Source organism: Salvelinus fontinalis, chromosome 27 (genome assembly GCF_029448725.1).
Source record: "Salvelinus fontinalis isolate EN_2023a chromosome 27, ASM2944872v1, whole genome shotgun sequence".
Taxonomy (NCBI): Eukaryota; Metazoa; Chordata; class Actinopteri; order Salmoniformes; family Salmonidae; genus Salvelinus; species Salvelinus fontinalis.
In genome coordinates, this window is record NC_074691.1 from 25,076,228 (window position 1) to 25,090,816 (window position 14,589).

Here is a 14,589-nt window from a genome sequence, read left to right on the forward strand (position 1 = left end):
ATGGTCAGGTTAATATGCATTCCCATTCGAATAGCATATTATGGTCAGGTTAATATGCATTCCCATTCGTAAGTAGGTCTTCATCATCTGTATCATATTTAAAAGTCATTAAAAACATTATTTTTAACAGAGAACATTAGTTAATAATTTGCTTCTCTGTGGATTTTGAATCAGCCTGAAATTATTTGTAATTTCATGTGCTGTTCTGATTTATTTCTGGGATGAGCTGGTTTATGTAAGGAAGGAACAAATCCTAGAACATCTCCAAAATTGCTTGATCCTGATTTAAGGCCAAATTGAATATTGAATGTGGTCTATTAAAAACTTGATGAGAGCAGCTGTATATGTAACAGTTAGGAATCAACTTGAATGAGTTTCCTTTAAACTGACCCAAACATGTTGCTAATAAGATTTGTTAATTAGTCATTTCTTTAGGCATATTCTGTGAGTGGGTCTCTACAATCCCAGGTAAACACCAGATAAAATAGAACTGTAAAATAAAGTTAGAACCACTTTCTGCAGGTTCTCAAGTCAAAGAGAAATCGTAAATTCAGTGACCAATTCCTGTGAGGAGAATCTAAGTTGTCATGCATAAAATCAGAATGAAGAAATGATTTTAAAAAGAACCTTCAAACTGTAGATTGAGAAACCTTCCCCTTTAGGGTGTTCATTAAAGCAGAGTTCTGAGTTTTCCTCCTCCAGATCTAATCATCTCTTGTGTGCTGATCTTCTGCTAGTCTACAGCGGATTATGAAGGAGATCCAGGCCTGCAGGCAGAAAAGTGATGATAGGCAGATCTGGTTCATGATTACATCATAAAAGAGGGCAGCGAAATGAATTACTGCTTGGTCAAGGGAATGGCTTCAATAGCAATGTGAATGTATACAGGTTTTCTTAACCAATTTAAAGGATTGTTGAACACATCAGTGCATTGCTGTGAAGAGGTCTCCTGTGGTTCTACACTTTTAGGGATCTTTGGCTGTCCTTATAGGAGAACCCTTTATTGATGTAACGGCGGTCCTCCTCCTCTTCAACCGAAAAGGAGGAGTAGTGATGGCACCAAGGCGCAGCGGGTTGTGAACACATAATTTATTTAAAGAAAACACGAAAACACGAACTTGACTATAAACTAACAAAACAACAAACGGTGTAGACAGACCTGGACGACGAACTCACATAAACACGAAGAACGCACGAACAGGGAAAAATAGACTACACAAAATGACGATGTACAAAACAAACCGAACAGTCCCGTATGGTGCGACAAACACTGACACAGGAGACAACCACCCACAACGAACACTGTGAAACAACCTACCTAAATATGACTCTCAATTAGAGGAATGCCAAACACCTGCCTCTAATTAAGAGCCATACCAGGCAACCCTAAACCAACATAGAAACAGAAAACATAGAATGCCCACCCAAACTCACGTCCTGACCAACTAACACATACAACAAACTAACAGAAATAGGTCAGGAACGTGACATAACCCCCCCCATAAGGTGCGAACTCCGGGTGCACCAGCACAAAGTCTAGGGGAGGGTCTGGGTGGGCATCTGACCACGGTGGTGGCTCAGGCTCAGGGCGAGGTCCCCACCCCACCATAGTCAATCCCAGCTTACCTCTCCTCCTACAAATGACCACCCTCATATTACCCCCACTTAATCTTTTGGGTAACATCGACACAAGGGGCAGCACCGGGATAGAGGGATAGCTCAGGACAGAGGGATAGCTCAGGACAGAGGGGTAGCTCAGGATAGAGAGGTAGCTCAGGATAGAGAGGTAGCTCAGGATAGAGGGGCAACTCAGGATAGAGGGGCAACTCAGGATAGAGGGGCAACTCAGGATAGAGGGGCAACTTAGGATAGAGGGGCAACTCCGGACTGAAAGGCAGCTCCGGACAGAGAGACAGCTCTGGACTGAGGGGCAGTTCTGGATAAATAGCCGCTCTGGGCTGAGGGACAGCTCATGGCTGGCTGACGGCTCTGGACGCTCATGGCTGGCTGACGGCTCTGGACGCTCATGGCTGGCTGACGGCTCTGGACGCTCATGGCTGGCTGACGGCTCTGGACGCTCATGGCTGGCTGACGGCTCTGGACGCTCATGGCTGGCTGACGGCTCTGGACGCTCATGGCTCGCTGACGGCTCTGGCAGATCCTGTCTGGTTGGCGGCTCTGGCAGATCCTGTCTGGTTGGCGGCTCTGGCAGATCCTGTCTGGTTGGCGGCTCTGGCAGATCCTAGCGGCTCCTGACTGACTAACGGCTCTGACGGCTCGGGACAGACGGGCGGCTCTAATGGCTCGGGACAGACGGATGGCTCAGACGGCGCTGGGGAGACGGATGGCTCAGATGGCGCTGGGGAGACGGATGGCTCAGATGGCGCTGAGGAGACGGATGGCTCAGATGGCGCTGAGGAGACGGATGGCTCAGATGGCGCTGCGGAGACGGATGGCTCAGACTGATCCTGTCTGGCGGAAGGCTTTGGCTGCTCCTGTCTGGCGGAAGGCTCTAGCGGCTCCTGTCTGGCGGAAGGCTCTGTAGGCTCATGGCAGATGGGCAGCTTTGCAGGCTCATGGCAGACGGGCGGCTTTGCAGGCTCATGGCAGACGGGCAGTTCATGCGCCGTTGGGCAGACGGCAGACTCTGGCCGGCTGAGACGCACTGTAGGCCTGGTGCGTGGTGCCGGAACTGGAGGCACCGGACTGGAGACACGCACTTCAAGCCTAGTGCGGGGAACAGGGACAGGGCACACTGAACTCTCAAAGCGTACTATATGCCTGGTGCGTGGTACCGGCACTGGTGGCACCGGGCTGAGTGCACGCACCTCAGGACGAGTACGGGGAGAAGGAACAGTGTGTACAGGGCTCTGGAGACGCACAGGTGGCTTAGTGCGTGGTGCCGGAACTGGAGGCACCGGACTGGAGACACGCACCATAGAGAGAGTGCGTGGAGGAGGAACAGGGCTCTGGAAACGCACTGGAAGCCTGGTGCGTGGTGTAGGCACTGGTGGTACTGGGCTGGGGCGGGGAGGTAGCGCCGGAAATACCGGACCGTGCAGGCGTACTGGCTCCCTTGAGCACCGAGCCTGCCCAACCTTACCTGGTTGAATGCTCCCCGTCGCCCGACCAGTGCGGGGAGGTGGAATAACCTGCACCGGGCTATGTAGGCGAACCGGGAACACCATGCGTAAGGCTGGTGCCATGTAAGCCTGCTGGAGGTCATTTTCCAGGGCGCTGGCAGTGCACCTCCTTGCACAAAGTCGGAGGTAGCGGTCCTGCTGCTGGGTTGTTGCCCTCCTACGGCCTCCTCCACGTCTCCTGATGTACTGGCCTGTCTCCTGGTAGCGCCTGCATGCTCTGGACACTACGCTGACAGACACAGCAAACCTTTTTGCCACAGTTCGCATTGATGTGCCATCCTGGATGAACTGCACTACCTGAGCCACTTGTGTGGGTTGTAGACTCCGTCTCATGCTACCACTAGAGTGAGAGCACCGCCAGCATTCAAAAGTGACCAAAACATCAGCCAGGAAGTATAGGAACTGAGAAGTGGTCTGTGGTCACCACCTGCAGAATCACTCCTGTTTTGGGGGGTGTCTTGCTAATTGCCTATAATTTCCACCTTTTGTCTATTCCATTTGCACAACAGCATGTGCAATTTATTGTCAATCAGTGTTGCTTCCTAAGTGGACAGTTTGATTTCACAGAAGTGTGATTGACTTGGAGTTACATTGTGTTGTTTAAGCGTTCCCTTTATTTTTTTGAGCAGTGTATATGACTGCACTGTCGGAGCTAGAAGCACAAGCATTTCGCTACACCCGCAATAACATCTGCTAATCACGTGTATGTGACCAATACATTATTATTTTATTTTATTTCAACCCTTTCCATATAGGGTACCACATGGAACCCAAAAGGGTTCTACCTGCAACCAAATAAGGGTTCTATCTGGAACTCGAAAGGGTTCACTTATAGGGACAGCCAAATAACCCTTTTGGAACCCTTTTTTCGAAAAATGTATGCCTGCAGCCACAACCCCGTCGAGTGGCCTGGGATACGTACACTCATCAGCGAGGGAACCCACCCTCTAATGTAAAACTGAATGGCAGGTATTTGAGCAGGCATTACAGAGTGCAGATATCTCCCAGATCTCTACTGACCGATTGTCGGATCTGATGGTGCCCTGACTGGCCTGCCTGGGGACCTCCACTGACCAGAGAATCATGTAATATCCAAACTGCCTGTTCAAACTGGTTACAGACAGGACATGTTAGGGAGGGAGGGGTTGAGGAAAGGGAGGGAGGGGGGATGAAAGAGGTTGAAGACAGGGGGATGAGAGAGAACATTTAGAAAGAAAGAAATACGGGGAGGAGGTGAAGAAAGAGGGTAGGATGGAGGAAGATGGAAAGAGGAAGAGAAGTAGTAGAGGAGGGAGAAGAATGAAAGAATGACAGTCATTACTATTCTACACACACACACGCACGCACACACACACACACACACACACACACACACACACCATCCAACTGTGACGGTAGATAAAAGGCCAACAAGAACCCCTGCAGCTGCGATAAGTGTACACCACTGCTTTAAAGCTTCTGAGTAGATTTTTTGATCCGAGAGGTAACAGTGCCGTGTGATGATTAATTCAGCAATAAGCCCTCTTCTATTTCCTTTGAAAGCAGAACGGAGACAGACAGACAGCGTGACTGATTCCTGCCTCCATCTCCTCCCAGCCCCTGACGGTTCCACTGGACCAAGCGTTTGATCTAACACAACATTTCCACCCTCCAATACCCTAAACCTTAACAAGACATAACAGGGAGGTAGATAAAGAGATACCAACCTTCTAAAGTGATTAACTTCTCCTGTCTGACTGAGAGATCCCGCAGCCACTGTTATTCTAGGTTCCCCTTATGTACAGTGATTAACTTCTCCTGTCTGACTGAGAGATCCCGCAGCCACTGTTATTCTAGGTTCCCCTTATGTACAGTGATTAACTTCTCCTGTCTGACAGAGATCACGCAGCCACTGTTATTCTAGGTTCCCCTTATGTACAGTGATTAACTTCTCCTGTCTGACAGAGATCACGCAGCCACTGTTATTCTAGGTTCCCCTTATGTACAGTGGGTTCGGAAAGTTTTCAGACCACGACTTTTTACACATTAAGTTATATTACAGCCTTATTCTAAAATGGATTAAATTATTTTTCCCCTCATCAATCTACACTTGTCATGTACAGTTGAAGTCGGAAGTTTCCATACACTTAGGTTGGAGTCATTAAAACTCGTTTTTCAACCACGTTTTTCAATCACTATAGTTAACAAACTATAGTTAACAAACTATAGTTCTGGCAAGTCGGTTAGGACATCTACTTTGTGCATGACACAAGTAATTTTTCCAACAATTGTTTACAGTCATGGCTTTAGAAGCTTCTGATAGGCTAATTGACATCATTCGAGTCAATTGGAGGTGTACCTGTGGATGTATTTCAAGGCCTACCTTCAAACTCAGTGGCTCTTTGCTTGACACCATGGGAAAATCCAAAGAAATCAGCCAAGACCTCAGAAAAAACATTGTAAACCTCCACAAGTCTGGTTCATCCTTGGGAGCAATTTCCAAACACCTGAAGGTACCACGTTCATCTGTACAAACAATAGTACGCAAGTATAAACACCATGGGACCACGCAGCCGTCATACCACTCAGGAAGGAGATGCGTTCTGTCTCCTGGAGATGAACGTACTTTGGTGCAAAAAGTGCAAATCAATCCCAGAACAACAGTAAAGGACCTTGTGAAGATGCTGGAGGAAACGGGTACAAAAGTATCTATATCCACAGTAAAACTAGTCCTATATCAACATAACCTGAAAGGTCACTCAGCAAAGAAGAAACCACTGCTCCAAAACCACCATAAAAAAGCCAGACTACGGTTTGCAACTGCAGATGGGGACAAAGATCGTACTTTTTGGAGAAATGTCTTCTGGTCTGATGAAACAAAAATAGAACTGTTTGGCCATAATTACCATCGTTATGTTTGGAGGAAAAAGGGGGCAGCTTGCAAGCCAAAGAACACCATCCCAACCGTGAAGCACGGGAGTGGCAGCATCATGTTGTGGGGGTGCTTTGCTGCAGGAGGGACTGGTGCACTTCACAAAATAGATGGCATTATGAGAAGGGAAAATTATGTGGATATATTGAAGCAACATCTCAAGACATCAGTCAGGGAGTTAAAGCTTGGTCGCAAATGGGTCTTCCAAATGGACAATGACCCCAAGCATACTTCCAAAGTTTTGGCAAAATGGCTTAAGGACAACAAAGTCAAGTGGCCATCAAAGCCCTGACCTCAATCCTATAGAAAATTTGTGGGCAGAACTGAAAAAGTGTGCGAGCAAGGAGGCCTACAAACCTGACTCAGTTACACCAGCTCTGTCTGGAGGAATGGGCCAAAATGCACCCAACTTATTGTTGGAAGCTTGAGGAAGGCTACCCGAAACGTTTGACCCGAGTTAAACAATTTAAAGGCAATGGTACCAAATACTAATTGAATGTATGTAAACTTCTGACCCACTGGGAATGTGATGAAAGAAATAAAAGCTGAAGTAAATCATTCTCTCTGCTATTATTCTGACATTTCACATTCTTAAAATAAAGTGGTGATCCTAACTGACCTAAGACGGAATTTTTACCAGGATTAAATGTCAGGAATTGTGAAAAACTGAGTTGAAAGGTATTTCGCTAACGTGTATGTAAACTTCAGACTTCAACTGTAAATAAAGAAGTGATTGCATCTAAATAGTGAAGAGTGGTTTACAACATGGTTTGTATCACATTATTTTCACTGAATTACAGTACACACACACACACCTAGCATTTCACTGTAATCTTTGTATTTCTAACAGTTTAGCAGAAGGCCACCACACCACATTAGAGTTGGTAAGTGCACGAGAAAACAATACATTTACTAATGAATCTGTTTATGATTATTTTTCTCATTCGTAGCTCAATTAGTCCAGTAGCCTACTAGTTAAAGGTGAGTAGGTTTCCTTTACTGCTACAGTATCTCATTTGCACTATTTTGTCGCTGTTTTTCATGTAACACAAACACAGAGATGTTCTGCAATTATATTTGGAACTCTGCCCCTCTCATCTCTCTCTTCTCCTCCCCAGTTAAGACAGAGCCCATAAACAACAGTGAGACTGACTACCACAGAATGCAGCACTGGACAGCCATGCAGGCCAAGGTAACACCACGCTGAGTTTCAGCCTCTCATTTATACCTTTAAAATGGAGTCTAACACACACACAGAGCAGTACTCACAGATGTTGCTGATGTACAAGCCATGTTAAAACCAACTATCACCAACCTCACCATTGCAGACATCCATTTCCCTTCACACCAATACACATAAGCTGTTCATGTGATGTCACCATTACTCTCACTCTTGTTACAAATTATGCTTTTACCATAATTATTTTCTTTCTCTTAGGATTCATCTTTTATGCTGTGTTGTTGAAATGGACAATCAAACTGCTGTTGCTGCAGTGAATAAAACAATTAATCTTGTGCTTTCTGTCCATTCTTTTGAATGAATGTGGATTGTCCTACAGGACATTCTCTGAAGGATGAGGAAGGGATCCTGCAGGTTGTCCTACAGGAAAATGGCACTGAAAATCTTGTGGCATAACCTGCAGGATTCTTACCTACAGGATTTTGCTGTAGGACAATTCCTGCATGTAGTCCTGCAGGATTTATTTGAGCACTATCTGCAGGATTCCTGCAGGAATGTTTTCTTGAAGGACAACTTGCAGGATTCCTACAGGATCCTGCAAGAGTTGTCCTACAGGAAAGTGGCCCCGAAAATCCTGTGGGATATCCTACAGGACTACTTATTCCTGCAGGATATATTTTCTGCAGGACTCATGGAGGAAATTTTATGCAGGATTCCTGTATAACTTCTTAGGGCATTTCCATCTCAGATAAGAAAAATAATTTTAACTACAAGGTAAACATATATTGAGTGTTGTATGTGAGCAGTACTTACCTTTGTAACGGGAAAAATTAGGTGAATAAAGTTCCTATTCAGTATAGAGTTATTAACACAATGCTTAGCATATTTATATGTTTTCACTGTCTGTAATACACTTGTTTTCCAGTGTTCTGGGTGTGTGAAGGTGTGAGTTGATGGTCACTAGACTTGATGCTGTATGTTATGGATTCAACTCATATCTGTTGATAGTGATTGACGCCAGACTGGATGTACAAGGACCAAGGACACTGATTAATGATTGTATTTTTACTAAACACTGTGTGATTCTACAACAGTTGACAAAGATGTTGTGACTTCCTACAAGCCTCTCAGCTGGTGTTTACAGAACATTTGGTGCTGTGTAATTAGGATATAAGGCCTTCTCAGAGAAGGCCAGGTCAGATATTTTCTCTGCTTCAGTGCTGGAGGTGTCTCCCTGTTGCAACTTGTACTTAAACCAAAAGTATTTTTGATTGAAGTTATCAACAACTGCGCTCCTTTTTGTTCACCTGGAAATTCCCATTACAACCTTGTCATTACTGAGTGGGACATCACCTAGAAACACCACCACACCTGCTCACTATAACCTAAGACTGCCCTTAGGTTATGGCCAAGCGGACATCTAATTTGCAAAATAAACAATTCCTCATCAAAATCCGTCTGTTTAAGCTAGAGAGAGGCCTGGGTTTTTTGCATGGGCTGCGTCTCAATCCAACGCATCCAGCGATGTCGGCCTTCTGCATCTGCGGTGGAAGGTGGCAGAGCTGTTTGTCACACCAGGAGACATCTCGAAAATTGGTCTTCTCACGAAAACGTCTGTAGCATTCGAACGGTTTGGCCTAAAAACTAATATAGAAAGATGAAACTCTCACAAACATGATGATGTTCTCCGTTTTGCTCCCCACATGCGCACGGGACTCGTCTAAAGTTGGTACCGCCGATCTGCTAACTTCTGTCTGTAGCATCCGAACGGTTTGGGCTACACACTAATATGACCCCACTATTGAAAGGTGAGACTCTCACAAAAATGTACATGTTGTTTTACTCTAGGATGCCCCAGGCCTCACAAAACTTTTCTGAAGGGAGGTTGGTACCTGTTAAAAGAATTAATGGAAGTATAGAGTACCAGTCAAAAGTTTGGACACACCTACTCATTCAAGGGTTTTTCTTAATTTGTACTGTTTTCTACAATGTGGAATAATAGTGAAGACATCAAAACAATGAAATAACTCATATGGAATCATGTAGTAACCAAAAAAGTGTTAAAAAATCAAACTATATTTTACATTTGAGATTCTTCAAAATAGCCACCCTTTGCCTTGATAACAACTTTGCACACTTTTGGCAATCTCTCAACCAGCTTTACCTGGAATGTTTTTCCAACAGTCTTGAAGGAGTTCTCACATATGCTGGGCACTCGTTGGCTGCTTTTCCGTCACTCTGTGGTCCAACTCATGCCAAACTATCTCAATTGGATTGAGATCGGATGATTGTGGAGGCCAGGTCATCTGATGCAGCACTCCATCTGATGCAGCACTTCTTGGTCAAATAGCCCTTACACAGCCTAAATGTGTTGGGTCATTGTTGTGCTGAAAAACAAATGATAGTCCCACTAAGCGCAAACCAGATGGGATGGAGTATCGCTGCAGAATGCTGTGGTAGCCATACTGGTTAAGTGTGCCTTGAATCCTAAATAAATCACAGATAGTGTCACCAGCAAAGCACCTCCACACCATCACACCTCCTCCTCCATGTTTCACGGTAGGAACCACAAATGCGGAGATCATCAATTCACCTACTCTGCATCTCAAAAAGACACAGCGGTTGGAACCAAAAATCTCAAATTTGGACTCATCAGACCAAAGGACAGATTTCCAACGGTCTATTGTCCATTGCTCATGTTTCTTGGCCCAAGCAATTCTCTTCTTCTTATTGGTGTCCTTTAGTAGTGGTTTCTTTGCAGCAATTTGACCATGAAGGCCTGATTCACGTAGTCTCCTTTGAATAGTTGATGTTGAGATGTGTCTGTTATTTGAATTCTGTTATTTGAACTCCGTTAAGCATTTATTTGGGCTGCAATCTGAGGTGCAGTTATCTCTAATGAACTTATCCTCTGCAGTAGAGGTAACTCTGGGTCTTCCTTTTCTGTGGCGGTCCTCGTGAGAGCAAGTTTCATCACAGCCCTTGATGTTTTTTGCGACTGCACTTGAAGAAACTTTCAAAGTTCTGGAAATGTTCTGGATTGATTGACCTTCATGTCTTATTGTAATGATGGACTGTCATTTCCCTTTGCTTATTTGAGCTGTTCTTGCCATAATATGGACTTGGTGTTTTCCCAAACACAGCTATCTTCTGTATACCACCCCTACCTTGTCACAGCACAACTGATTTGCTCAAACGCATTAAGAAGGAAAGAAATTCCACAAATTAACTTATAACAAGGCACACGTTAATTGAAATGCATTCCAGGTGATTACCTCATAAAGCTGGTTGAGAGAATTCCAAGAGAGTGCAAATTATCATCAAGGCAAAGGGTGGCTACTTTGAAGAATATATTTTGATTTGCTGAAACACTTTTTTGGTTACTACATGATTCCATACGTGTTATTTCATAGTTTTGATGTCTTCACTATTTTTCTACAATGTATAAAATTGTAAAAGTAAAGAAAAATCCTTCTACCACACAGCATGTTGATATGTTGGTATTTTATAGCTGTTACCACACAGCATGTTGATATGTTGGTGTTTTATAGCTGTTACCACACAGCATGTTGATATGGTGGTATTGTATAGCTGTTACCACACAGCATGTTGATATGGTGGTATTGTATAGCTGTTACCACACAGCATGTTGATATGGTGGTATTTTGTAGCTGTTACCACACAGCATGTTGATATGGTGGAATTTTATAGCTGTTACCACACAGCATGTTGATATGGTGGTATTTTATATCTGTTACCACACAGCATGTTAATATGGTGGTATTTTATTGCTGTTACCACACAGCATGTTGATATGGTGGTATTTTATAGCTGGTACCACATAGCATGTTGATATGGCAGTATTTAACAGCTAGCTTCTTCCACACAGCATGTTGATATGGTGGTATTGTATAGCTGTTACCACACAGCATGTTGATATGTTGGTATTTTATAGCTTCTTCCACACAGCATGTTGATATGGTGGTATTGTATAGCTGTTACCACACAGCATGTTGATATGTTGGTATTTTATAGCTGTTACCACACAGCATGTTGAAATGGTGGTAGTGTATAGCTGTTACCACACAGCATGTTGAAATGTTGGTATTTTATAGCTGTTACCACACAGCATGTTGATATGTTGGTATTTTATAGCTGTTACCACACAGCATGTTGATATGGAGGTATTTTATAGCTAACTTCGACCATACAGCATGTTGATATTTTATAGCTGTTACCACACAGCATGTTGATGTGGTGGTATTGTTTAGCTGTTACCACACAGCATGTTGATATGGTGGTATTTTATAGCTAGCTTCTACCTCACAGCATGTTGATATGGTGGTATTTTATAGCTGTTACCACACAGCATGTTGATATGGTGGTATTTTATAGCTGTTACCACACAACATGTTGATATGGTAGTATCTTATAGCTGTTACCACACAGCATGTTGATATGTTGGTATTGTATAGTTGTTATCACACATCTTGTAGATATGGTAGTATTGAATAGCTAACTTCTAACACACAGCATGTTAATATGGTGGTATTGTATAGCTGTTACCACACAGCATGTTGATATGGTGTTATTTTATAGCTGTTACCACACAGCATGTTGATATGTTGGTATTTTATAGCTGTTACCACACAGCATGTTGATATGTTGGTATTTTATAGCTGTTACCACACAGCATGTTGATATGGTGGTATTTTATGCCTGTTACCACACAGCATGTAGATATGGTGGTATTGTATAGCTGTTACCACACAGCATGTTGATATGGTGGTATTGTATAGCTGTTACCACACAGCATGTTGATATGGTGGTGTTGTATAGCTGTTACCACACAGCATGTTGATGTGGTGGTATTGTATTGCTGTTACCACACAGCATGTTGATATGGTGGTATTGTATAGCTGTTACCACACAGCATGTTAATATGGTGGTATTTTATAGCTGTTACCACACAGCATGTTAATATGTTGGTATTGTATTGCTGTTACCACACAGCATGTTAATATGGTGGTATTGTATTGCTGTTACCACACAGCATGTTGATATGGTAATATTTTATAGCTAGCTTCTTCCACACAGCATGTTTTTTTATTATTATTATTATTATTATTTTTTAAATTATTATTATTATTATTTTTTTATTTTTTTTATCCCATTTTCTCCCCAATTTTTCGTGGTATCCAATTGCTAGTAATTACTACCTTGTCTCATCGCTACAACTCCCGTACGGGCTTGGGAGAGACGAAGGTCGAAAGCCATGCGTCCTCCGAAGCACAACCCAACCAGCCGTACTGCTTCTTAACACAGCGCGCCTCCAACCCGGAAGCCAGCCGCACCAATGTGTCGGAGGAAACACCGTGTACCTGGCCCCCTTGGTTGGCGCGCACTGCGCCCGGCCCGCCACAGGAGTCGCTGGAGCGCGATGAGACAAGGATATCCCTACCGGCCAAACCCTCCCTACCCCGGACGACGCTATGCCAATTGTGCGTCGCCCCACGGACCTCCCGGTCGCGGCCGGCTGCGACAGAGCCTGGGCGCGAACCCAGAGACTCTGGTGGCGCAGTTAGCACTGCGATGCAGTGCCCTAGACCACTGCGCCACCCGGGAGGCCCACACAGCATGTTGATATGGTGATATGGTATAGCTGTTACAACACAGCATGATGATATGGTGGTATTATATAGCTGTTACCACACAGCATGTTGATGTGGTGGTATTGTTTAGCTGTTACCACACAGCATGTTGATATGGTGGTATTTTATGCCTGTTACCACACAGCATGTAGATATGGTGGTATTGTATAGTTGTTACCACACAGCATGTTGATATGGTGGTATTGTATTGCTGTTACCACACAGCATGTTGATATGGTAATATTTTATAGCTAGCTTCTTCCACACAGCATGATGATATCGTGGTATTTTATAGCAGTTACCACACAGCATGTTGATACGGCAGTATTTAACAGCTAGCTTCTTCCACACAGCATGTTGATATGGTGGTATTGTATAGCTTCTTCCACACAGCATGTTGATATGGTGGTATTGTATAGCTGTTACCACACAGCAAGTTGATACGGCAGTATTTAACAGCTAGCTTCTTCCACACAGCATGTTGATATGGTGGTATTGTATAGCTGTTACCACACAGCATGTAGATATGGTGGTATTGTTTAGCTGTTACCACACAGCATGTTGATATGGTGGTATTGTATTGCTGTTACCACACAGCATGTTGATATGGTAATATTTTATAGCTAGCTTCTTCCACACAGCATGATGATATCATGGTATTTTATAGCTGTTACCACACAGCATGTTGATATGGTGGTATTTTATAGCTGTTACCACACAGCATGTTGATATTTTATAGCTGTTACCATACAGCATGTTGATATTTTATAGCTGTTACCACATAGCATGTTGATATGGTAGTATCTTATAGCTGTTACCACACAGCATGTTGATATGGTGGTATTTTATAGCTGTTACCACACAGCATGTTGATATGGTGGTATTTTATAGCTGTTACCACACAGCATGTTGATATTTTATAGCTGTTACCATACAGCATGTTGATATTTTATAGCTGTTACCACACAGCATGTTGATATGGTAGTATCTTATAGCTGTTACCACACAGCATGTTGATATGGTGGTATTTTATAGCTGTTACCACACAGCATGTTGATATGGTGGTATTTTATAGCTGTTACCACACAGCATGTTGATGTGGTGGTATTGTTTAGCTGTTACCACACAGCATGATGATATCGTGGTATTTTATAGCAGTTACCACACAGCATGTTGATATGGTGGTATTGTATAGCTGTTACCACACAGCATGTAGATATGGTGGTATTGTATAGCTGTTACCACACAGCATGTTGATATGGTGGTATTGTATTGCTGTTACCACACAGCATGTTGATATGGTAATATTTTATAGCTAGCTTCTTCCACACAGCATGATGATATCGTGGTATTTTATAGCAGTTACCACACAGCATGTTGATACGGCAGTATTTAACAGCTAGCTTCTTCCACACAGCATGTTGATATGGTGGTATTGTATAGCTGTTACCACACAGCAAGTTGATACGGCAGTATTTAACAGCTAGCTTCTTCCACACAGCATGTTGATATGGTGGTATTGTATAGCTGTTACCACACAGCATGTAGATATGGTGGTATTGTATAGCTGTTACCACACAGCATGTAGATATGGTGGTATTGTTTAGCTGTTACCACACAGCATGTTGATATGGTGGTATTTTATAGCTGTTACCACAAAGCATGTTGATATGGAGGTATTTTATAGCTGTTACCACACAGCAT